A 23,320-nucleotide genomic window follows, 5' to 3' on the forward strand; every position below is an offset into this window, starting at 1 on the left:
GGGATTCGCCGCCATCTGTGAATGCTAAGTATAGAATGAGCAATTTTGTATTTATGGCAATTAACCCAAGGAGCTCCGATTGGCGTGTGGTTTGGTGGCCAACACGAACTAGGTTGGAGAAACACATAGATACCACAGAGATAATCAACCACAAACGCACCATTAGAAAGGCCAGTAATGCACAACGCTGTCGCATTCATAGCACATAAGAAGACTGAAATTCCCCGGATGTTTTATTGTTACTATGCTATGAAGACAGAAACACCGGCTTCAGGCTCTGCAAGCAACAGTTCTTTTCATTATGACGGCTTTTTATTTTTATGCCTTGCATCGTGGATCTTAGCTCAGTGGTCAAAAGGGATAGCAAAAATACAAGCGCACATCAAGCAGCTCTTGAGCAAATGCTCAAAAAGAATATTTAATGTAAGTAAAAGCTGAACTACGGCGTCTCATTTTGGGTGTCTTTTCCAGCTTCACAATGAGTTTCAGTGTCTGACTAGAGCGAAGGCAAAAAATATTTCCGCACTCGTGAAGTAATACGAAGAAATAATGTTTTCTTCACCTTGCTGAAGCAAGTATCCAGAGCGAGACTTCGACAATCAATGGGAGGTTTGGGTGTGGCCTGAACATCTAGATGATATAGGAAAAAAGAAATTAGTCATGGCTCCAGCGTCTGGGCTAAGGTTGCCGCGCAGTACTGAGTATTTATTAGCATCCATCTTTGAGTAATTTTTGAAATCATAGAATTATCACATTGATATGGTTACTGGGCAAACATAACCACCATTTCTCAACTGACATTTGCATCACGGTCCCGCCAGACTTTTTGAATGTGCATTGTTATTTTCTCAAATGATGTGGCACTTTCATTGAAACACTGGTAATGTATTTCCAGTGAGCACATCAAAGACTGTCTAAACCGATGTCTTTTGACGAAACTGTAAGCATTTGCCAAGACTTATGCACAGGAAAAACTTTTCGAAAGGTGGCGTCTCTGAAAAGTAACGGCTATTAACACTATTGCTATATTTACACAAGTGCAGTGCCCTTTACCACAACCCATGTCATGTCTACTCGTCACACCTTTAACATTTGGACCCGGGTTTTCAGCGTCAACCAAATGTTCATGAACTACCATTATTTATCGCTAGCTTGAAATTCTCATTTATCTCTGAAAAAGCATGTTGAACAAAGGTATTGAAGGTGTTCAGAATGGCAGATTTAAAGCATGTTTAACACCCTTAACATGCAATTTAGAATTCAGAAGTGAGCTTTATGCTTTCCTGTTGTCTGTAGTCAACGGTAAGAAAAGTAGCGCAAAAAAGCAGACTAAGAAAAAAAAAATACACACAGCGCTAACTTTCAACAGATTTATTTTGCAAAGGAAGGGTGGTTTTTTATACCGACTTAACATACATGTACCATCAAACCATGTGCTAGTAAAGCGTATCAGGCAGATATGAGAGCTCTTTTGGCAACATGCGACTGAAGGGCTACTCACACAGTCATCTTCCAACAGGGAAATTCATTCAGCTTCAATGATTTCACATGTTAAGCGGTTTTTGTACTGTTATAAGTCTACACATTTTTTAAGAGTGGTATTCAATTACAAACACGGCTGTGTGCTGACAAAACTTTGCGACACATACCCTTTACGGCACACCCATGCTCCCGAAGCCTATCGTTCAGGCATCTGCCTGTTTGTCCAACATATTGCTTGTCACAGGAAAGAGGTATCTGGTATACGAATGTTTGAATGCAATTAACAAATTTGTTTTGATGTTTCTACGTACAGCCAACCGCCTTTTTGTTTTGATGTTTCTTCGTACAGCGAACCGCCTTTTTGGATTCTGTCAAATGTTTCGTGCACAACTGACGCATCTGTTTAGGGGCCAAAAAAAAAACAGTCTTGCTCCCGAACGCTGCGCATTTTTTTTTAGAATATAGGTATAAACCCACCGAACAGACGCCTCACCTCATCCGGAAGCACATTGTTCTGGCAGCAAAACGAGAGTATCCTAGCTCGACTGGTCGTGGCCGGCCTTTCATTTCTTAATTCTCTCAGGAAGTCCTGCGCGCACGTCATGCATGAAAGTTTTATCAGCAGTATAAGCGGCTGGAGAACGCTGAATACCCGTCCCATGTCGTGGTCTCTGTTGCGGAAGGCATTCTTAAAAAATTATGCAAGTAAAAAGCGCAGGAAAATCAAGAGGCTACGCGTAAGAAAGAAAAAGTTGCCGTCATTTCTCGCTTTCATCAGCTTTCCCATAACCTAAAAAATAGCGCAGTGGTCGGTAGCTAGACTGGTTTTTTAGTCCCTAGAAAGTTGAGTCAATTGTGCACTAAAAATTTGACAGAATCCAAAAAGCCGATTGGCTGTACAAGAAACATAAGAATAATTTTGTAATTGCATTGAAAATATCCTGTACAAGATACCTCTTTCCTGTGGCAAGAAATATGTTGGAATAAAAGGCATACGCCTGAACGATATGCTTTGGCAGCATGGGCGTGACGTTTAGGATATATGCGGGAAAGGTTTGTCAGCTCACTGACGTGTTTTCCATTGCATACTGCTCCTCAAAACTTGTGTGGTCTTAACAGTGCACAAAACCGTTTAACACGGGAAATCATTGAAGCTGAATGAATCTCCCTGTTGAAAGATGAATGTGTGAGTAGCCCTTCAGTCGCTCTGCGCCCAAAGGAGCTCGCATATCTGGCTGATACGCTTTGCTAATGCATGGTTTGATGGTGCATGTATGATAAGTCTGTATAAAAAACCACCCTTCTTTTGCGAAATAAATCATTGTTGGAAGTTAGCACTGATTGTGTTTGTCTTTCTGAATCCTTGTCTTTTTCGCGCTACGTTTTTACCCTTGAAATGAACCAAGAAGCCCAAGCGTCTACCCGTCTCTTGTCAGTTGCAACCACAGAACACGGCCGAAGATTCCCTAAAATGGAGCCCCCAAACCGACGGGGCTGAGCTACTGTCGCAGTGAGACATGACAGCATGGTCAATCACCTAACACCTTCCTTTTGGTCCAGCAGGCACAACATTTTTCCTCCAAAATTATTACGGTCGGTCAATGCAACTGGTTGGAGGGTCTATTGTTAGGGCTTGTCGTGCTGTGGTCTTCTGTTGTATTCAAAGATGCTTTAAGGTTTTATAGTATGAGAGCACGATTCCTATATCAAACGTTATATCTTCGTCTGCCTAAATGTACTAAGTAGGCATGGGTCTCGTAGATGAATTATATTCGTATGGTTCATCTCTCTAGGAATTTAATTTACATAAATTCGTTAACTACACTTCATTTATTCATGTACTCTACCCAAAAGTACATCTCTATGTGGAAAATTTCAATGACATAAATAGAAAATGCAAGAACATGGCTCATGAAAAGCCGTGCAAATGGCTAAAATAGCAGAACGAACGGAAATACTGAAGGATAAATGCTCAACGTTTCTTGCGGGCAGGCAAAAGGAATGCTGGAAATGGCCGCCTGTTTAAAGTGTCACTTTCTATAGTAGCTTTAAATAGTCCGTGGGCTGCCAGAGGCAAACAAATGTCTTTTGAGCAGGACTGCAAGAAATGAGAGGTAGACTTCAGTGTATCTTTGCTTTATCCAAACTAGACACACATTGGTGAAAGTATTAAAGTATTTGCTCTGTCGAAGAGATAGCTTACATACACACAAGTACTGAAATTCATTGACAAAAGGAAAGCGTGATATGACATCTACTCCTTGAAAATGCCTCGGCAGTCTGTGTTGAAACATGTCGCGAAAACCTAGTATAAGTTTATATTCAACTAAACCCACCGTTGTGAATGGGCCACTCGCCCAACTTGACAGCCAGTAATTAAAAGAAAACACGCAAAAGACCAAATTGAGCACTTTTATGCCCTTCTTTCTGCTGCGCCCCTCCCGGGGAGCTGCCAGGCGACTACATCGGCCTGTTGGCATCATCATATAGCTTTGTGGCATTTTATAACCCAGACGTATGTGTACCATTGAGTGAATGCAATGGTCGACTGCGAAATGACGATGACAGTGCAGCTAAAGGTGTCACTTTAGCATCTCTGCTCATTGATTTTGGATTGGGGCATGCAGTATCATGGACGTTGTTAAAAGATTCACATTTACACGAGTTTGGACTGTATTGAAAGCAACCAAAGATTACCCCATTTACTGCAAGAAACCTTGTTCTTACTCTGGCCACAGTAACAGCGATGAGCACCATATAAATAGCAACCACATGCCTTATATTGCGTCACAGTCTATTGTACATTAAAACCTTGTCCCAGAACATAGTTGCAAAAAAATTAAAATTTCTAGTTTAATGTAAGGGCCACACATTGCCAAAATTGGGAAAATACTGCTACCTTTGGTCGAGTGTAAACAGCAGTTCAAGTGTTAGAGTAATTACGGCCAGTATTTCTTTTGGCACGAAAAATGGGCCTAATTTAACGTACAGTTAGCTTATTAAGACTGCCTTTTCACTTCATGCCATTCCAAAATTAATTACTAAAATCTGTTAGTTCTGAACAAACGAAAAATTTTCGTTGCCACTTTAATGGCCATCCTTGCTTGCGGCTTACCCTAATAGCACAGATTCATGTATAAAACTGTGCATGTTATTGGTATTGTAGCGAACCATGACGGCCGCCCCTGATGCCGCACAGGCAGATCACTGACGGAGCGCCGAGGAAAACGAGGCGCCGATGAAAGATGGAGTGTCGCCGCGTTGCAGGAGATCGCTTGGTTTTGGACTGGCCGTCGGCGCTGTCCGCCGTCCTGCTCGCCGTTTTGTGTCGCCCGCCGTGAACTCTGTCCCCTGATTTATTTGTGCACAAACCCCCTTTCACTTGGTGAAGGTGAGGATCTGCTGATGTCCTGCAGCTTCGAAGCCGTACGCTTCCGGTCATCACCATTCCCAAAGATTCCAGCCCCAGTCCTGCCGCACTGCCAGCGACCGTATTCTGCGCTGGAGCTTTGCGCCAGCGCGATCCTGCTGTATTCAGTGGTACCGGGGACCATGACGTCGAGGACTGGATAGCCTCGTACGAGCGGCTCAGCACCCATAACCAATGGGACGATGCCCTCAAACTGAACAACGTCATCTTCTATCTCACGGACGTTGCAAATCTGTGATACCACAACCACGAGACTGACATCACATCGTGGTCCGCCTTCAAGCAGAATTTCGCCGACGTCTAGGCCGGCCTACGGTGCGCAAGTGGCGCGCCGAGCAACGCTTACGTGCTCGAGCTCAGCTGCCTGGTGAAAATTTCACCACCTACATTGAGGATGTGGTGGACCTGTGTAAGTGTGTGGAGTGCCGGAGCGCGCCAAGATCGATCACATCCTGAAGAGCATCGACGACGACGCGCTTCAGATGTTTCTGGCCAAAAATCCCGCAACCGTCGTCGACGTCCTTGCCCAATGCCAGAGCTACGACGAACTACGCAAGCGCCGTCTCCTCACTTTCTCCTCTCCACTCTCGCACCCGGAGCCTCTGGCGGCTTTGACGTCTTACTCCGACCAGTCGCCACTTTTACCCCAGATAAAACGGCTTGTTCGTGAAGAAGTTTCTCGTCAGCTCTCTCTCTCGTCCACCGGAGTCCTGACGCTGCCTAACCTCTCGTGCCTTCGCTTCAGCGCGTCATTCGAGAACAAGTCGCTGAGGCTCTTCCTACCCTGCCTGAAGTTCCTTCCGTCCATCCTTTGTCGTACGCCGAAGCCGCGGCACGTTATAGCCCCTCCACTCCTGCGGCGCTGCCCTTGACGTACCCTTGACGTACGCCGCCGTGGCTGCGCGGCCTCGGGCTCCGGCGTTTCCACCCAGTCAGCCGTTCCTGCGTCTGGTACCGGTCCCACCAGCGGCCCGCTTCATCCTCCCTCTTTGCCACATTACAACCCTTGGCGCACACCGGACAATCGCCCTATATGCTTTTCGTGCGGTTTATCCTGCCACGTGGCCCGCCTATGTCGTCGTCGCATGGTCGCCTCTCCAGCGTTTGCGCCTTCTGCCGGCTCACCTCAGCTGCTTCGGGCTGCTCCACCTCCGGGAGCGTACACCACCGACAAGCCTCCGTTTACGACCCGTCGATCCCCGTCCCCACGTTGCCGTTCACTGTCACCTATGCGCCGTTGGCCTGCGTCCGCTGACGAGGGAAACTATGTTCCGCAGTTACAGAGGCAAGAACTGCGTGCTCTTCGAACACTTCAAGGCCTCATCGTTCTCCCACGAACATTCTAGTGGTTTCTGTCGACGCTCTGTCTGTGTCCGCGCTTGTCGACGCGGGTGCTGCTGTGTCAGTGATTGATGAGAGACTGTGCCGTCACTTACTGAAAGTGACGACGTCATTTTGTGGTTTGTCGCTTCGCACTGCAACCGAAAAAGGATCGTACATTTGGCCACATGTACAGCGCGGGTTGTCATTGCTGACATTTTGTACAGTGTCGAATTCTTGGTCTTGCCGTCTTGTTCCCACGACGTGATTCTCGGGTGGGACTTCCTGTCAAAAAATAACGCCGTGATCAATTGCGCCCGCGCTGAGGTAGAATTTTCTGCATTGTGTGACGAACTGGCCGACGACCTCCATTTCGTGTGTCCCCAGGAGCTCACCGTCACTGAAGACCCCCATGTCGCTCCGGAGGCTTCAGCGCTTTTATCCCTCTCGTGTCCTGCCACGCCGGCCGTCACCATTTTATTTACGCCGTCTTCCTTTGTTTATCGCAAAAACCTGCCGCTGCCGTCTGCTTTTCCCGATGTTCACGGAGGTCTCACGAAGATGCTTACCAACAGTCCATCTCCTTGCCCGCTTATCCTGCTACGTGGCGAATCTCCTGGTTCAATTCAACCTGCCCATTTTGTCTCTTACCTGGATGCCCCTGTGACTTCCCGCCGTTCCTCCATCAACGCTCTTCATTCCGATTCGGCACCTGATCCATTTCTCTACGCCGCTTTCCAAGCCGCCATCGACGACGCTCTTCCTTCCGCCCACCGGACGCAGCTCTCAGCCCTTCTGCACACGTTTCGCCCCGCTTTCGACGTCTCCCACACTCCTCTAGGCCGGACTTCCACCGTCGCTCATCGCATAGAGACCTGTTCTCACCCGCCTTTTCGACAGCGGCCATATCGTGTGTCGGCAGCAGAGCGCCGCGTGATTAGTGAACAAGTTGAGGACATGCTACACCGTGGTGTAATCCGTCCTTCTCACAGCCCTTGGTCTTCTACGGTGGTACTTTTAAGGAAGAAAGATGGTTTAATCCGATTTTGTGTCGACTACCACCGCCTCAACAAAATTACCCACAAGGACAATTACCCTCTTCCCCGCATTGACGACGCTGTTGATTGCCTCCAAGGCGCTGAGTACTTTTCTTCCCTTGACCTACGTTCCGGCTACTGGAAAGTACAGATGGCTGCACCTGACAGAGAAAAGGCAGCATTTGTTACACACGACGGCCTCTAGAAGTGATGCCGGTCGGTCTGTGCAACGCGCCCGCGCCACATTCGAAAGGGTGATGGATAACATCTTGCGGAAGTTAAAGTGGCAGACATGCCTCTGCTACTTGGACAACATTGTTGTATTTTCCGCCGATTTCACCACGTACCTCGCAGGCTTACGACAGGTTTTGACTTGCCTGACTGACGCCGGACTGCAGCTGAATCTCAAGAAGTGCCACTTCGCAGCTCGGAAGTTGACCATCTTGGGGCACATCGTCTCCAAGGAAGGCGTTCTCCCTGACCCGGCCAAGCTCCGTGCTGTGGCGCAATTTCCTAAACCGATGTCGCTCAAGCAACTTCTAAGCTTCATAGGTTTGTGCTCCTTTTTCCGGTGCTTCGTACGCAATTTCGCGTCGATCATTGCACCACTGACGAAGCTACTTGGCGGAAACAATGACATGTCTGGCTGGTCGGCCGAGTGCGACGAAGCGTTCACTACCCTGCGCCATCTTTTGACTTCCCCGCCAATACTCCAACACTATGACCCTACAGCACCTACCGAGGTTGATACGTATGCGAGTGGCGTTGGCTTCGGAACTGTCTTTGCTCCGCGAAAAGATGGGTTTGAAGAATACGTAGTTGCGTATGCGAGTCGCGTGCTCTCCAAAGCTGAATCCAATTATTCCGTCACGGAGAATGAATGTTTAGCTATTGTATGGGCACTAACGAAATTCTGGCCCTATCTGTACGGTCGCCGGTTTGACGTCGTCACAGACCACCATGTGCTCTGCTGGTTATCGTCTATTAATCCAGTCGCCTTGCTCGATGGGCTCTTCGCCTTCAAGAGTTTGACATCCGCGTCATCTACCATTCCGGCCGTAAGCACATGGACGCCGATGCTCTTTGTCTCCCATTCCCAGCGACGCTCCTGTTCCTTGGCGACAGATACCGTGCTTTCGTCTCTTACAATCGCTGATATGCCTGCGGAGCAGTGGTAAGGCCCGTGGCTAGCTTCCCTAATCGACGCTGTGTCTTCGTCACAAAACGTAGCGCCTTCAAGAACATTACGGCGTCAAGCTCCGCACTTTGCCCTCCAGGACGGCTTTCTATACCGCTGCAACTACATGCCTGATGGTCGGCGGTGGCTTCTCGCGATTCCTCGCCATTTACGATCTCAAATTTGCGCCTCTTACCACACCAACCCTCAGTGTGGGCACGCTGGTGTGCTGAAAACATTCAAAAGACTTTCTCAGCGTTACTATTGCCGCGGCACGTACGCCTATGTTCGGATATACGTCCGATCTTGCATCGCCTGTTAGCGGCGGAAGACATCCGCTCCTCGTGTGACTGGCACATTGCAACCGCTCCCTTGCCCGGCACATCCTTTTGATCGCGTTGGCGTCGACATTTACGGCACGCTTCCCTGTACGGTCTCTGGGAACCATTGTAGTATTGTCGGTGTCGACCACCTCACCCGGTATGCCGAGACAGCCGCCCTTCCTGCTGCTACTGCCCGCGAAGTTGCGATGTTCCTGCTGCATCATTTTGTTCTTCGCCACGGCGCGCCGCGCGTGCTCCTAAGTGACAGAGGCCGCGTCTTCCTTTACCACGTCATTGAAGCTCTGCTTACCGAATGTCGCATCGTACATCGAACCACCATTGCCTACTATCCCCGAACTAACGGGCTGAACGAGCAATTCAATCGTACTCTCGGAGACATGCTCACGATGTACGTCGCAGCGGATCAGACCAACTGGGACGCTGTCTTACCTTTCGTGACGTACGCGTACAACCCCGCCACGCAGTCAACCACCTGTTTTACCACTTTCTTCCTGCTGCATGGGCGTGAGCCGTCGTCCACGATGGATACCATTCTACAAATACTCCTGACGCCTCGGAGTGGACGCCCCTCTCCGAAGTCGCAAAGTATGCGGAGGAATGCCGCCAGCTGGCGCGCTCTTTTACCTCGGCATCCCAAGGCCGCCAAAAGCATCGTCACGATAACGATAACAGGAGACATGTTTTTCCGATAGGAACCCCTAGTTTGGCTCTGGGTTCCAGGCACACCACCAGGATTGTCGTTAAAATTTCATACAGAATACCACGGCCCTTATCGCGTCTACCAGCAAACGTCGCCTGTGAATTACATCCTGGAGCCGCTCAACCCCTCTTCGGACTTGCGCCATCACGGCCGAGAAACTGTCCACGTCAGCCACCTCAAAACTTTTCTACGACCAGCTCCTCTTGCCCTCGCCATAGGTCGCCAGTGTGGCTCCTCTTCGTTCCCGGGCCAATTGTAGCGAACCATGACGGCCGCGCCTGATGCCGCATAGGCAGATCATGACCAAGCGCCGATGAAGACGAGGCGTCGATGAAAGACGAAGTGTCGCCGCGCTGCACGAGATCGCTTGGTTTTGTACTGGCCGTCGGCGATGCCTGCCGTCCTGCTAACCGTTTTGTGTCGCCCGCCGTGAACTCTGTTCCCTCATCTATTTGTGCACAAACCCCCTTTCAGTATTAAATGTTGTGTTGTCACTGAAGTTGCATTCTGAATGAGTTGCTAACCGGCAGAGCTGTCAAATGAAGTTCGAAGAATCTACCAGGTGTTCACTGCTGCATTCTCATTCTTCCAACGAAGGGTTCTGCGCACACACACAGAAGGACGAGAATTTTAACACAAGCGCAGACTCGCGACTGAGTTATCCGACCGAAAAAATATGTTTTATACCCTCCAAAATGCCATATCTACGACCACGCGCAGTTAGAAAATCTGCCTTCTTTTTCGTGCAAGTTAATCGACGGTCACTCACACAGCCATCACCACCTTGTCTTATAAAACGCCTCATCAAGTTCACGTGCGACCTGATCTTTGCTTCTCTTCATAATTTTTGTCTTTTTTTTTAGCAAAGGCAGCCATGGCTTGTTTCATGTAGCCTCGAGGCTAGCGCCGCAGTGCACGGATAAATTTGAGCCTGCATTAGACTTCATCGAAAGCTGGTGCTCCTTTAAACAATCATTTAAGCATCGGCCCGTCTGACATATGTATACCCTTGCACAGGCTAGGGGGCCCTCATATACAGCGCCAGTCCGGCAGTTTACGTAAGCGGTAGCATATTGCTTCGCGAAGTCTGGCGCGCTCTTCCTTTCGGACATGACCTGAGGGCACAATGAGGCCAACGTCAAAGGGGCAGAAAACACCACCTCCATACCGGAACGCTTCCCCAGTTTTTTTTTTTCAAAATTGTGGGAAACTCTATTAAGGTAGGTTAGCACTGCTCGACTTGGTCTCTCAGACCGGCACCATCCTTGCACGGCCTAGCTTTCAGCTTTTGTAGAAGCTTCTCTGCCACAGCATAATGACCGTGATAGGGAAACAAGCTTTCGTCAACCTATTGGCCTGTTTATTAAGGCTCATATTTACCGAGTGCGCACAATACTTAGCCAAGGCTCCTTGCAAGCAGTAAGTTGCCATGGCCTGCGTTGGAATGTGCCCACCCATTCGGCCACAGGTATTTTCGGGCTCGTGGCGAGTACAGCCAGAAGACGTGATCAGGAGTTAAGGTCAAGTTAATATCTAAAAACTGCACTTTGTCATGATATAGTAATTTGTGAGTAAAGGTTAGTCCATTCCCGTGTAGTTTAAAACTGGTAAAACCTCTTCCACGTCTACAGTGTGTCTCAGACCAGGTGAATCACTCAGGAAAGCCAAATAATCGTTTGCGCTTGTTGTGTTCACGTTCTTGCCCTTGTCTGTGTGTGCGCAGTACCATTTGTTGAAATGTCCGACCGACTTGCCCAACAAAGCTCTTTGTTAAACTCATTCTTCCACTACGAGGCAGAACTTTGCTAATCTTTCTCATTATTTCTCAGCTTCTTTAAAGAAGTGATTTTCCATGGCTTCTATTTTTTTATTATCAACAAATGGAATCTAATTTTTTTAAAGAGCAAATTTTGTCACAGCGAACTCTTTAAACTATCTAAGGAACGCACGGCGCTCCCAGACCTCTTGCCTCCTTTTTTGGATACACCATTTCATGCTTTTAAATGTTTCTGAGGAGCAAGCTGCTTTTATTTCCTCTAGACTTCTTTCTCCACACACAGATAGTCTATGCCTACACGGCCAGCTTGACTGCAATATTTATGATGATATTGGTGCGAAAGCACTACTCCAATGCGTAAACCCCGAGCAAGATCATGCGATGCATAAGGGTTTGTGTACGGCGACATAGCAACCACAGAATCATAGCTGGGAAATAAATAAAGTGTAAATAAAATAAAATTTTAACCACTTAGCTTCGAACCCCCTGAGAAGCGAACAGATGAGCTTCTCTGGCTAGTGCACGAAAACACTATGCTCTCGCCGCAGCCGATCACGCCTCGTGTTAAACTGCAACACACTCCCGCGCTGTGCATTGTAGATCCTTGTGCGCATCAACTACCATCTGCGGCGCGAATAGATCAGATCGGCTTGGCCTCGATCAGAGCCTAATCTGACTCTAAAATCGTAGCCAAACGTGCCGTCGATCCAGCAAAGCGAAACTATGAGCCAATTAGGCTTAATATATGGTTTTGCACGTCTGCGTTGAGCATCGTTATAAAAACACAATTTTTATTCTAGGAGCAGTGAGCCATGGAAGCATTTATTTAAGGTTTGCCTGCACGTTATTCACTGTATCGTTTGGTACACTTCCAAACAATGCACGCCAATGAAGCTCACCATGCTTGGCCATGAACAGGAAGCTCTGTGTGTTTTCTTGCCTTGTAGCTGCATCACTCATCCACTTAATGCTTATATTGGGCCATGTCAAGATTTGTACTGTTTCATAACATCCACGTATCTGGTTTAAGTTGCTGTTTTGCAACATATAACTATGAAGCAGCTATTTTGATGGCCGTATCACGAGTTGTGAGTGATAACCCCGCTGCAATCATTGCTCAGCTGGTATGCACCCGATTTGCTGCTTGGTGCACGTCTGATATTTTTATTTTGTACCACCTAAGGTTTCAATATTACGACATATAAAGTCTAAGCTTGTTTTGCTGTTGTAGTTGAAGTTTCATGCTGGCCAACATTGTCATCCTTATATGATTGTTCTGATAAGTGACCTAACTAAGGATCCAGACATTTGATAAGACATATTCACTTGTAGCAAGTTTTCGTGCCGCGATCGCATGCTGCACACGGTCTGCCAGTGCCGTGCGTATGTGGCCGGAAATTAAGCTCGGGTTAAGAATGTACACCTATACACTTCGCAAAGAGTAATGTAAAGTGAGTGTTTATCGTATTGAAACTGAATTTTCTTTTTTAGCTCTTATACATCCCAGCGACAGGTCAGTAGTTGAGGAGTTAAGAATTTTCATCTTTGTCTTCTCGTTGGTTTCCACCACATAAAGGGCCTCAACGCAACCCATCCATTAGCCGTCTATTGTACAGTACCGATGTAGTGAAGTGATCAGAGTTACGTAAAAGAGATATGTAGTACAACTGGGAGAAGATGTCTAATTATATACTATTTAGCGGCCATAGGTGATGCCATAATGTTATCACTGTATTGTAATGCCAAAGGCATCAGAAAAAAGAAAAAAACATTCAACCCGAATTAGGGGTCTTTGCCTTTCAGTTAAGAAATTTCCTCTTTTTCGTTCACAGCATTTAGATCATGCCATTCAGTTAGTGGTATCTTAGAAAGAAAAATTTGACAGTGTTTTTTTTAGCAAAAAGACTGTCATTGGCTAGAGTGTTTTCTCGATGCAAGATTATCACATTTTAAAAATTTCACAATGTATTCTGTAACGAGGAACCGTAAAGCACTATATTATAAATCATGTGTTGTTTTAGCAATAGCTATACATGCAGAACATCTTTCTCATGAAGCAAATGTCTGCTGCTTTTACTTTCATACTTGCATAAAGCTGTTGAAAGTAATACCTAAGCGACATTTCTTATGGGGAAATGGCCAGTCGACATAGTCAACATCAATAAATGAACTGGTTTTGTTTTCGGATGTTTAACGTCCCAAAGCGACTCAAGCTATGAGGAAACCCGTAGTGAAGGGCTCAGGAAATTTCGACCACCTGCGGTTCCTTAACGTATGCTCACATCTCAGAGTACACGGGCCTCTAGAATTTCGCCGCCATCGAAATATGACTGCCGCAGCCGGGATCGAACGCTCGTCTTTCGGGTGAACAGCCGAATGCATAACCACTTAGCCGCCGCGGTGGCTAAAAGAATTGTATTGTGCTTTATAAAATACTAGCTGTGAATAAAGATTTCCAGCGCACGGTGTCTGCACTGAGTAAATATTTGCTCATACACATGGCGTACAACATCACTACATTCTAGTTTCGCTCATTTCTTTCAAGGCGTAAATGCAGAACAAAAGCAAAATGGCGTTAAATTTAGTCTCAGGTGCTTTTCAGCGGAATATTTTACCACTCTCGCATTATCTTACTTCACGTTTGTAGGCACCTAAAGAAATGCACGCCTATTCAAAGCTCCTTCCCGCAGCCGAGAAAGCTAATACATCATCAAGCCTCTTGGTTTTATTTCAGCACTCACAGCTCACTGCGGTGGATTTGGTAGAGGAGTTCGCTCTGCTTTTGGCAGTGTACTGGGCATTTATTGTCAAGTGGACACCAAAAGAAAAGCGTACTTGTCTGCTGCTTGAAACACCAATGGGGCTTGATCCCCGCGAGTGCCTCCCGCGTGTGTTGCGGGCAGCCACATCAATCACAGCAATTACTGTGAAATGTGTAAATTGTGCACATTTATGGCACTTTTTATAAAATCATTCTTATTACCAACGCAGGCTGAAGGCTATTATAATATGAAGACTGTATTGTGACAACAAAGGAGTTCAATGAGCAAAAATTATAGTGCTCAATGATTCATTTTGTTCAATAAAGAACAGTGATGAAAGTACAATGCGCCATTTTCCAGCATTTTTTTAGCAGATGTAAAGACTGTAAATCAGCGGAACATACTAGAACTTTCTGAATAATACGTGAATCAATAAAAACGGTAGGATACGGTAGGATGCAACAGTTACAGTTGTATCTTACCGGCACTCACCTACGGGGCAGAAACGTGGAGGCTAATGAAAGGGGTTCAGCTTAAGTTAAGGACAACACAGCGAGCCACGGAAAGAAAAATGATAGGTATAACGTTAAGAGACCGGAAGCGGGCAGAGTGGTTGAGGAAACAAACGCGTGTTAATTACATCCTAGTCGAAATCAGGAGGAAGAAATGGGCTTGAGCAGGCCATGCGATGCGAAGGCAAGATAACCGCTGGTCCATAAGGGTAACGGAGTGGATTCCAAGAGAAGGCAAGCGTAGCAGGGGGCGGCAGAAGGTTAGGTGGGCGGAGAAGATTTAGGAAGATTTTGGGGGTAGGGTGGACGCAGCTGACTACGACAGGGTTAATTTGAGAGACATGGGAGAGGCCTTTGCACTGCAGTCTGTGCACTCAGGCTGATGATGGTGATGTCTTTGAGCAGATCAGAAACTTCATTGGGACGATTGAAATAAAGCCGGGGCTGATACTCCTTGAAGGCCTATGGTCACTTTAACAGACTCCTAGAATTCTTCAAGGGAGTGGTAGGATGCTGCGCCAATGCGGTACTCTTGCTCCCGCGGAGGAGTGCCTTCACTCTATAGCAGGCATAATACAGTATTCCATGAGAATGTGTTGTATCCCTTTTCGTATAGAGAGAATTATTTCATTCTGGTAAAATGAGTGGAATAAGGGACAAGTGAACACTCTACCAAAGAGTGTTCCGAGCACTTCTTTACTTCCAGAATGCACTGCGCTGAACTCGTAAAAGCGCTTATCGGGAAAATGTGCATCCATTTTATCGTCAAACATCAAGAATGAGCATAGTCCATAGGCTGCACTTGAACACTTTTAATTGTGCCTCGTGGTCGCACGTGCGATTGTTACTGATCACTCCTCCTTTCCTAGCAAGCCCATTTACTTTGGTGACAAGGCCGAAGAAAGCTGGCTAACCGAGCCCTTTGCTTGTGTTGAAATATAGAAAGCCTCTAACACTTATGTTGTGCAGAGATCATTGTGATCATACAAAATACCAGTATCACCAAAAATGGCATACTCGAGCATGCGACACAGTGTTTTGGCAGATTTGTTGAAATTATTTTCTAATAAATTCTAGTGCTCCAGATGCCTCAGATGATACACTAGTCTGTCGGTTCTATACGGGTTTACTTTTTAAACCTTCACACGTTTTCATTTCAAACACTCTGAGAGGTACAGAGGCATGGCCTTGGTCTCTTGAACGAGACAGCACAGCAAGGTGGGCGTTATGTACCCCACATGGATCAATAATTAGATAAATAATTATTTACACTGTCTAATGAACTTTTTATTTGTGCCTTGAACAGCGTCATTATAACGCTAAATTTTTGCCCGTCGCCACCACAGTGAACCTCTCTGTTAAATTTTCTTAATTTTGAATGTCGTTCGAAATACGGGACATCAAAAATACGCGTTGGAAATCTTCCTAACTTTGCTTCCCGGCGATACCTATTTATAAAACAGCATAGCTGCATGCGGTATCTTTACTTGAAAGAAGTGAACTTCTTATCAAATACACCAACCGCAATACACAAGAGAAACGAAGGCTTTAAATATACATTGCGGGAAATCCAATTCAAGAACTTTCGTATTTCCGTATTTTTCGTATTTCCGTATTTTAGATGCTCGCTAATGCGCTCGAGATTGCTGAATAAGACAATTTAAAAACAAGACTGGCCTTCGATGTTAACGGCCTTCAATTCTGGAATGTACGTTAACGTCTAAAATAAAATATAGAAGTATATTAGGAAATTTTAGTTATTCAATCGTTGAATAAACAGTCCATATCAGGTACACAATATCCGCCTTGCTGTGCAATGCAGTTCAAAAGATGCCTCCTACATATCTCATAGTGTTTAAAATAAAAATCTGTAAAGGTTAACTGAATCACCCTGTATATGTATGACCGGAGCAGAAACAATCTGGTAGACCTCTGCAGACTTACAAACGACGAACGTATTTTCGTGTTTTATTTTACAGGCTGTCTTCTTTCCTACTCCGTCTTTTTCTCGGTAGACCGCTCCTATCCATTTCCATTTCGTATTAAAAGTTGAAAATACTACATTGACACCATACTTGGTCCCCACTGTCTTTAATTTGTGCGAGAGAGAGTGGACGTAAGGTATTAGTGCTACTTGATTGCTTCTTTCATTTCGACTATTGCGCTGTTCCGAGTCGCACTCAGAGTATTTAATCGCCCCGAGGACTTTATCTGCACATAAGCCAAGGACCGAGTCTTGAAACCGGCCACTCTGCAGAAGTGAACCTGGGCTGAGAGACATGGCTCAACTTGTGAAGACAAGATTTTTTCGCTGCATACCAGTGAACCGAGCGCTAAGGCATTTTACTAGTTTTTAATGGACGGACATGTAGTTTAACCAAAGCTCCTCGATTCTAGGGAAGCGTTGCCAACATAGGTAGCATGGTTTGAACGTGATCTGAAAATAAAAAAAAATGGCAGTTGTTGCACTCTGGTTAAACCTGGAGTGACGCGATAGCTACATCTGTCACTCAGTCCAATTGCCAAGTCAGCCTTTCATCGCTCTGTTTCACTCGGCGTTCCTTCATCTTCGTCCCTGGACGTGGATTCACTCTCTCCCCCTCTCCCTCTCTCCACTCTCTCCCCTCCACTCGGTTTCGCCGGCGCGCCCCGCTGCCGCCAGCTGCACCGCCCCACGTGGCCAACCACTTGACCAGCTACGGCGCCGCCACGAAGCTCAGGGGCGGCCGCGGAGGTCAAGGGGTGCCATGTAGAAGGCTCGAAGTGCTAGCGTACTGTAGCTATCGCTACAGGAGTTGCAAAGTCCAATGCTTGGGAACTTCATGTATGAACTTGAGGATTCAGCAACTTTTTAAAACATCGAGAACATGTTTGGTGTGGTTTATGGGGGTTTAACACCCAAAAGCGACTCAGGCTATGAGAGACGCCATAGGCAAAGGCTCCGTAAATGTAGACCACCTGGCGTTCTTAAACGTGCACTGACATCGCACAGTACAAGGACCTCTAAAATTTCGCCTCCATCGAAATTCGACTGCCGCGGCAGGGATCGAACCCGCGTCTTTCGGGCGCACAACCGAGCGCCATAACCACTCAGCCACAGCGGCGCCCCATCGAGAACATGTGCCACAGTCTCTAGCTCACGAGATTGGAGGACTGAAGAGTTATACACGTATCAAAAAATGTGCCTGAATGCGGAAGGAAAATAATACACCACCTTTTAGCCAACCTGGCCGAGAAGGAATTGCAGCGGCACGTATGATCCGCCCTAAATGTATCGAGCAGTAGAGATAATTTTCCCTGGCCACAAGAGAGGTGCCACGCTTTTGAAGCCTAACGCCACCTGTGATTGCCGCTCGTAGATTATATCATCGAGGTATGGTGCGCTATAGCATTATTTGGTGTGGCATATGACGTTTAACCTCAGGAATCTCCACGATTGCTTCAGAGCTCGCACAATAGAGGTCTCGGCACTAATTTCACCCACCAAAAGAGGTTTACGTATGTGACACGGCATCATGGAAGGATGTCTTTGTGTTTCGTGTGCATACCACTGTAGATGCCGGGTCCTATATTCAATTCTGGCCCCTCGTTTTCAGCACTGCCTATGAAAAATTGAAGGCTATATTAAAAATGGTGCACAAACAGGAAGCAAAAAGATCGGTATTCACAGAGCCTTTCCCTTTTGTTGCCCTCAGTTGCGAAACGCCATAGCCGCGATGCTTCAGGGTCAGGTCCAGGAGCGATTGAAAAACTTTTACAGAAGATGGTTGCGAAACAGCCCAGGTAGCAACAGGCGCAACGACACAAAGATCAGGAGGTAGTCAACAGTGACCTAGATGTTGCTCTTCAAAATGAATCCCAGTCTGCGCGTGCATTGCAGCGCCAATGCCGGATAATTCACCGCGGTAAAGCAAAGTAGTATAGCTGTGTTTCAACCTAGAATCGCGAGGCCGCAGACTTCTAGCCGCCGATAGGATGTCCTTGTCATTCCATGCGAAAGGCACAGACAGAAAAGAATACCAGTGCAGATTAGAAAGGGTGCCAGTATGTCTTCTCGCAGAACGAACGTATACAGTGCTTACAGTCTTAGAGCGGCATGTAATCAGCTTCATATCATTGCGTAAGGTCCTTCCTCGCACTTTAGTGTATACGTTATCTTTGTTAGCAATTAATCGCCTGAAACACTTCATGATATCCACGTTGGAGGAAACAGCGGAATTAAAACTGGCCAGGAGGAGCGATCATTGGGCGGAGGAGTAGGTAAGCGCAGTTATTATTATTTGCTTCAGATCTATAATTTTACAAAAGGAATCAGCACATTTGTTGGAAAATTTACGCACATGGCGCACGATGAAATGGGCATCACTGGCGATGCATCTCCGACGTCATTATCAAACCAACGTCATCAGTTTTAAATCCGTGTCAGCGTAGGTTGTTCCAAACACTTTAGTGTATGCCGTTTTCTTTATTATCCTATGGTGGCCTGAACACTTAATGATATCCACGCAGGAGGAAACAGAGGAATTGGCACTGCACGGACTGAGCGATCATTGGGCGGAGGAGTAGGTAAGTGCAGTTAGATATGATTACTTCTGATGTAGAATTTTACGAAAATAAGGAGCACATATGATTTTAACATTTACGCTCACGGCGCACGATGAAATGGGCATCACTCGCGATGTATCGCAGTCGTCATTATCAAACCAACGTCATCAGTTTTAAATCAGTGTCAGCGTAGGTTGTTCCAAACACTTTAGTGTATGCCGTATTCTTTATTATCCTATGGTGGCCTGAACACTTAATGATATCCACGCAGGAAGAAACAGCGGAATTGGCACTGCCCGGACTGAGCGATCATTGGGCGGAGGAGTAGGTAAGTGCAGTTAGATATGATTACTTCTGGCGTAGAATTTTACGAAAGTAATGAGCACATTTGATTGGAACATTTACGCTCACAGCGCACGATGAAAATGGCCATCACTCGCGATGTATCGCAGTCGTCATTATCTAACCAACGTCATCAGTTTTAAATCCGTGTCAGCGTAGGTTGTACCACACACTTTAGTGTATGCCGTTTTCTTTATTTTCCAATGGTCGCCTGAAACACTTAATGATATCCATGCAGGAGGAAACAGCGGAATTGGCAATGCCCGGGCTGAGCGATCATTGGGCGGAGGAGTAGGTAAGTTCAGTTAGATATGATTACATCTGACGTAGAATTTTACGAAACTAAGGAGCACATTTGTTGGAAAATGTACGCACACGGCGCACGATAAAATGGGCATCACTGGCGATGCATCTCCGACGTCATTATCAAACCAACGTCATCAGTTTTAAATCCATGTCAGCGTAGGTTGTTCCAAACACTTTAGTGCATGCCGTTTACTTTATTATCCCATGGTGGCCTGAACACTTAATGATATCCACGCAGGAGGAAACAGCGGAATTGGCACTGCCCGGACTGAGCGATCATTGGGCGGAGGAGTAGGTAAGTGCAGTTAGATATGATTACTTCTGATGTAGAATTTTACGAAAGTAAGGAGCACATATGATTGTAACATTTACGCTCACGGCGCACGATGAAATGGGCATCACTCGCGATGTATCGCAGTCGTCGTTATCAAACAAACGTCATCAGTTTTAAATCCGTGTCAGCGTAGGTTGTTCCCAAAATTTTAGTGTATGCCGTTTTCTTTATTATCCAATGGTCACCTGAAACTCTTAATGATATCCATGGAGGAGGAAACAGCGGAATTGGCAATGCCCGGACTGAGCGATCATTGGGCGGAGGAGTAGGTAAGTTCAGTTAGATATGGTTACTTGTGAGGTAGAATTTTACGAAAGTGATTAGCACATTTTGATTGGAAAATTTACGATCACGGCGCACGATGAAAATGGGCATCACTCGCGATGTATCGCAGTCGTCATTATCAAACCAAAGTCATCAGTTTTAAATCCGTGTCAGCGTAGGTTGTTCCACACACTTTAGTGTGTGCCGTTTTCTTTATTATCCTATGGTCGCCTGAAACACTTAATGATATCCATGCAGGAGGAAACACCGGAATTGGCAATGCCCGGACTGAGCGATTATTGGGCGGAGGAGTAGGTAAGTTCAGTTAGATATGGTTACTTCTGAGGTAGAATGTTACGAAAGTAATTAGCACATTTGATTGGAAAATTTACGATCACGGCGCACGATGAAAACGGGCATCACTCGCGATGTATCGCAGTCGTCATTATCAAACCAACGTCACCAGTTTTAAATCCGTGTCAGCGTAGGTTGTTCCAAACATATTAGTGTATGCCGTTTTCTTTATTATCCTACGGTCACCTGAAACTCTTAATGATATCCATGCAGGAGGAAACAGCGGAATGGGCAATGCCCGGACTGAGCGATCTATGGGCGGAGGAGTAGGTAAGTTCAGTTAGATAGGGTTACTTCTGAGGTAGCATTTTACGAAAGTAAGGAGCCCATTTGATTGGAACATTTACGCTCACGGCGCACGATGAAGATAGGCATCACTCGCGATGTATCGCCGTCGTCCTTATCAAAGCGACGTCATCAGTTTCAAATCCGTGTCAGCGTAGATTGTTCCAAACACGGTGGTGTATGTCGTTTTCTTTATAATCCTATGGTCGCCTGAAACACTTAATGATATCCATGCAGGAGGAAACAGCGGAATTGGCAATGCCCGGGCTGAGCGATCATTGGGCGGAGGAGTAGGTAAGTTCAGTTAGATATGATTACTTCTGATGCAGAATTTTACGAAAGTAATGAGCACATTTGATTGGAAAATTTACGATCACGGCGCACGATGAAAATGGGCATCACTCGCGATGTATCGCAGTCGTCATTATCAAACCAACTCATCAGTTTGAAATCCGTGTCAGCGTAGGTTGTACCACACACTTTAGTGTATGCCGTTTTCTTTATTATCCTATGGTCGCCTGTAACACTTAATGATATCCATGCAGGAGGAAACAGCGGAATTGGCAATGCCCGGACTGAGCGATCATTGGGCGGAGGAGTTGGTAAGTTCAGCTAGATATGATTGCTTTTGATCTAGAATTTTACGAAAGGAATGATCATATTTGATTGGAAGATTTACGCTCACGGTGCACGATGAAAATGGGCATCACTCGCGATGTATCGCCGTCGTCATTATCAAAGCAACGTCATCAGTTTCAAATCCATGTCAGCGTAGGTTGTTGCAAACACGGTGGTGTATATCGTTTTCTTTATAATCCTATGGTCGCCTAAAATAATTAATATTATCCTTGCAGGAGGAAACAGCGGAATTGACACTGGCCGGGCTGAGCGATCATTGGGCGGAGGAGTAGGTAAGTGCAGTTAGATATGATTGCTTTTGATATAGAATTTTACGAAAGTAATGAGCACACTCGGACCGAAAGAATGGACTAGGCGACGGGTGTACCAACACAAACGCACATTTAATACACCCTACGCGATACACACACTAGAACACAAAACTAACAAAAATAACACAACACACAAAGGCTATAAATACACACGACCCGGGCACACTACTACCAGCGTCTACTACTAGCGTTCTACTATTCGTGGTCGGCGTTGATTCTCACGGTTGGTTTGGTGTGGCTGCGGCGTTGTATGGATCCCGTAGGCGGCGTCGAGGCGGCATTCGCCGTGCTTGGGCTGGCGTCACTGGCGGTGTTCGACGTGCTCGGGCTGGCGTCGCTGGCTGCATCGTACAAGCTCCAGGTCCAAGCGCCCGTGGAGATGATGCCGGTGTTGTTGGCTTTGGTGGCGGCGTCGCTGGCTGCGTCGTATAAGCTCCAGGTCCAAGCGCCCGTGGAGATGATGCCGGTGTTGTTGGCGTTGCGGGCACCACCCGGATGGGTTGAAACAGCGCTGGAGACACCCCTGGCCGTAGCAGGTGGTAGCGTCCTCTGTTGACGCCCCGGAACGGGGTTAGGCACGGCAGGAAGTCCACGATGCGGAGTCGTAGAACGCGAGCTCACCGGAGCAGTAGCCGGCGTCGCTCTCTTCCAGCCGATGTGTCCCTGACCCGCCGGAGCCTCCGCTTATCTGCTGTTCCCCCTTGTGCCTCGCTCTCGCTCGCCCTTTTGTAGCCTCGGTGTTAGTCCACGTAAGCCTTGTCGTCGTCTTCTTCTCTTTTCCATCAATCATCTCTCTCCACGTTACCGTATGCTTCTCCACCAATCATCTCTCTCCACCTCAACGAATGCTTCTTCTTCCTCTTCTTTATTCTTCGGTTAATTCGCGTCGTCTTCTTCACACCTTTTTCCTTTAAAATTTAATTTAGGCTCCATAATATATGTGACAAGGGCCCCCTCTCTCAAGAGTTTTTCCATGAAAAACTGCTCACGTCATTTTCATCTTCAAGCCATCCAGCCAGCCGACTATCTTCTGTGGCGATTCTGGACTCAGCACACAACACACCGCAGAGGTTTAGCACACACCAAACGCACACCACGAACACAGTACACCAAATTGTGTGTTCAGAACACTAACCCACCACTGCCGCTGTCTGTACAGAGTCCTTAATAAACATGTTCGTGTCCACAACACACTCCTTTGTATGATCACATAACACCAACAATAGCAACAACAACAACAAGGTAAATCCCAGAGACACATTAGCACAGCAACGACATGATATATCCCAGAGACACCCAGAGCTGACCGGTTAGCTTTATCTCTATACAAGTCTAATTTGTGACATATGACCTCAATTTGGCTTGGCCCATCCCAAAACGTATCCCCCTTGATTTGGAG

The sequence above is a fragment of the Amblyomma americanum genome, chromosome 2 (assembly GCF_052857255.1).
Source record: "Amblyomma americanum isolate KBUSLIRL-KWMA chromosome 2, ASM5285725v1, whole genome shotgun sequence".
NCBI lineage: Eukaryota > Metazoa > Arthropoda > Arachnida > Ixodida > Ixodidae > Amblyomma > Amblyomma americanum.